Below are 3276 nucleotides of genomic sequence, written 5' to 3'. Positions count from 1 at the left end.
CTTCTTCTTCCTTCCCATGAGGTCTTCGACCGACATTAGTACCCGACAGGTTTCCATCAATTTCAAGCAGAACGGCTTGTCCGATCAAATTCATTTTTGCAGAGTGTGTTGGGGTTGGGTCGAGGAAGGTTCATGGATGCGCTGCGATTTTCAATATGGCCGCCACGGCAGCCATCTTGAAATTGGTCTCTGTCAATTTCGAGCAGAACGGCTTGTCAGATTAAATACATTTGTGCAGTGTGTGTTGGGGTTGAGTAGAGGAAGGTTCCTTTCGAAAATGGGCACGCGGCGAATTTCAATATGGCCGCCACGGCAGCCATCTTGAAATTGGATTCCGTCAATTTCGAGCAGAATGGCTTGTCAGATGAAATCCATTTGTGCAGTGTGTGTTGGGGTTGAGTAGAGGAAGGTTCCTTTCGAAAATGGGCACGCGGCGATTTTCAATATGGCCGCCACGGCAGCCATCTTGAAATTGGTTTCCGTCAATTTCGAGCAGAACGGCTTGTCCGATCAAATCTATTTGTGCAGTGTGTGTTAGGGTTGAGTAGAGGAAGGTTCCTTTCGAAAATGGGCACGCGGTGATTTTCAATATGGCCGCCACGGCAGCCATCTTGAAATTGGTTTCCGTCAATTTCGAGCAGAACGGCTTGTCAGATTAAATCCATTTGTGCAGTGTGTGTTGGGGTTGAGTAGAGGAAGGTTCATTTCGAAAATGGGCACGCGGCGATTTTCAATATGGCCGCCACGGCAGCAATCTTGAAATTGGTTTCCGTCAATTTCGAGCAGAACGGCTTGTCCGATCAAATCCATTTGTGCAGTGTCTGTTGCGGTTGAGTAGAGGAAGTTTCCTTTCGAAAATGGGCACGCGGTGATTTTCAATATGGCCGCCACCGCAGCCATCTTGAAATTGGTTTCCGTCAATTTCAAGCAGAACGGCTTGTCCGATCAAATCCATTTTTGCAGTGTGTGTTGGGGTTGGGTCGAGGAAGGTTCATGGACGCGCTGCGATTTTCAATATGGCCGCCACGGCAGCCATCTTGAAATTGGTTTCCGTCAATTTCGAGGAGAACGGCTTGTCAGATTAAATCCATTTGTGCAGTGTGTGTTGGGGTTGAGTAGAGGAAGGTTCCTTTCGAAAATGGGCACGCGGCGATTTTCATTATGGCCGCCACGGCAGCCATCTTGAAATTGGTTTCCGTCAATTTCGAGCAGAACGGCTTGTCCGATCAAATCCATTTGTGCAGTGTGTGTTGGGGTTGAGTAGAGGAAGGTTCCTTTCGAAAATGGGCACGCGGTGATTTTAAATATGGCCGCCACGACAGCCATCTTGAAATTGGTTTCCACCATGCATGGGCTGAGGGGTTACGCCCGCTTTGCGGTGCTATTTATTATTATTTAATTCCGTCAACCTTTTTACAATCAATAATATTTGTCTTTTTTATTATTGAATTCCATCAACCTTTTTGCATTCAATATTTGTCCTTTTTATTATTTAATTCCATCAACCTTTTTACAATCAATATTTGTCCTTTTAATTATTTAATTCCATCAACCTTTTTACAATCAATAATATTTGCCCTTTTTATTATTTAATTCCATCAACCTTTTTGCAATCAATAATATTTGTCTTTTTTATTATTGAATTCCATCAACCTTTTTACAATCAATATTTGTCCTTTTTATAATTTAATTCCATCAACCTTTTTACAATCAATATTTGTCCTTTTTGTTTAATTCCATCAACCTTTTTACAATCAATATTTGTCCTTTTTGTTTAATTCCATCAACCTTTTTACAATCAATAATATTTGCCCTTTTTATTATTTAATTCCATCAACCTTTTTACAATCAATAATATTTGTCTTTTTTATCATTGAATTCAATCAACCTTTTTACAATCAATAATATTTGTCTTTTTTATTATTGAATTCCATCAACCTTTTTACAATCAATATTTGTCGTTTTTATTATTTAATTCCATCAACCTTTTTACAATCAATATTTGTCTTTTTTATTATTGAATTCAATCAACCTTTTTACAATCAATATTTGTCGTTTTTATTATTTAATTCCATTAACCTTTTTGCAATAGTCATCGCAAGAAAGGTTTGAACGGGCACGGAGAGGCTTCAGCACACATTCGAAGAGGAGGAGCCGGAGAAGAAGAAGAAGGAGAAAGAGGAGGAGAAGGATAAGGAATCGGAGGAGAATAATCATAAGTGGGAAGAATATTAAAGAGACAAGGAACCCACAAACCACTATACAACTTCCCTTGACCCTCAACGGAGTTTTGAAATTTAAATATTCCTCCAAGTGGAAAATAAACACCTGCAACTTTTCATCTAAGAATCTTTTTTTTGTTTCCCAGGTCCCCCCCAAAGGGGGTGCACCGTTCCCGGAGATACTGCAATACCGGGTCGATGCGTGGAGCGGACGGAGCAAGCCCCTGATCCAACTCCCGATACCAAAAATCCATTTAATAGACGAGTCCCGCATTGCGGGACATATCAGCTATTAAACTGATAAGAACAGATTTATTAAAAAATTTAAAAATCAAAACACAACGTTTAAAAAATTTAAAATTTCCCCCACAAAAGGGGTAAACAAATAAAAAAGAGAAAGGGACCCCGGAAATTTCCAGAAGATCATCCAGGGTCCAATAAGGGGCACAAAGCCAGAATATGTATGTTTAAATAATCAATAAAAATTTCCCCCACAAATGGGGGAATCAAATGTAAAACAAAAGGAGAAAGGAACCCCGGAAACTTCCGAAACATCATCCAGGGTCCAATAAAAGGCCCCAAGCCAGGTTTAAAAATCGCAGGACCAATCTATTATAGACACTCGCTCCTCGACATTTTGGCCACACAGTAAACAACAAAAAAAAAAAAAAAAAAAAAGGGAAAAAGGACTCATGTGATTAAAAACGACACAATTAAAATAAACATCAACAAATACAAGACAAGACAAGACAATCAGGCTCCCTCGGCATACTGACGGTGGCCCGACATATGTTCAATATATATATCTCGCGATCCCTTAATTGCGTCAATACAACACAATCTTCTCATCAGTCTGCGGTAAGGTCGTGAAATCCCCAAACGATTCAGGGCAGACTCATTGCCTGCGAACCACGACCCCAACGCCCCAACCACAAACCCGCACACCTGGACGTCCTTGCCCTCCACTGCCAATGCTCGACGCAACTCTGAATATTTTTCTTGTTTGGCCGTTGCACAGGCAGTGAGGGCATCAGGGCCATTGTCAAAGGGGACA

The 3276-nt window shown here is 40.8% G+C and overlaps 1 pseudogene; it reads right to left on the bottom strand.

The window, feature by feature from the left end:
• Window positions 1-2379: 2379 nt before the first annotated feature.
• On the bottom strand, window positions 2380-2558 carry LOC137426328 (U2 spliceosomal RNA; annotated as a pseudogene).
• Between the last annotated feature and the right edge of the window lie 718 nt (window positions 2559-3276).

This window comes from Myxine glutinosa, chromosome 4 (genome assembly GCF_964187855.1).
Source record: "Myxine glutinosa chromosome 4, kmMyxGlut1.1, whole genome shotgun sequence".
NCBI lineage: Eukaryota > Metazoa > Chordata > Myxini > Myxiniformes > Myxinidae > Myxine > Myxine glutinosa.
Note: the sequence above shows the minus strand (reverse complement) of the source record. Positions and strands in the feature narration are given on the sequence as shown.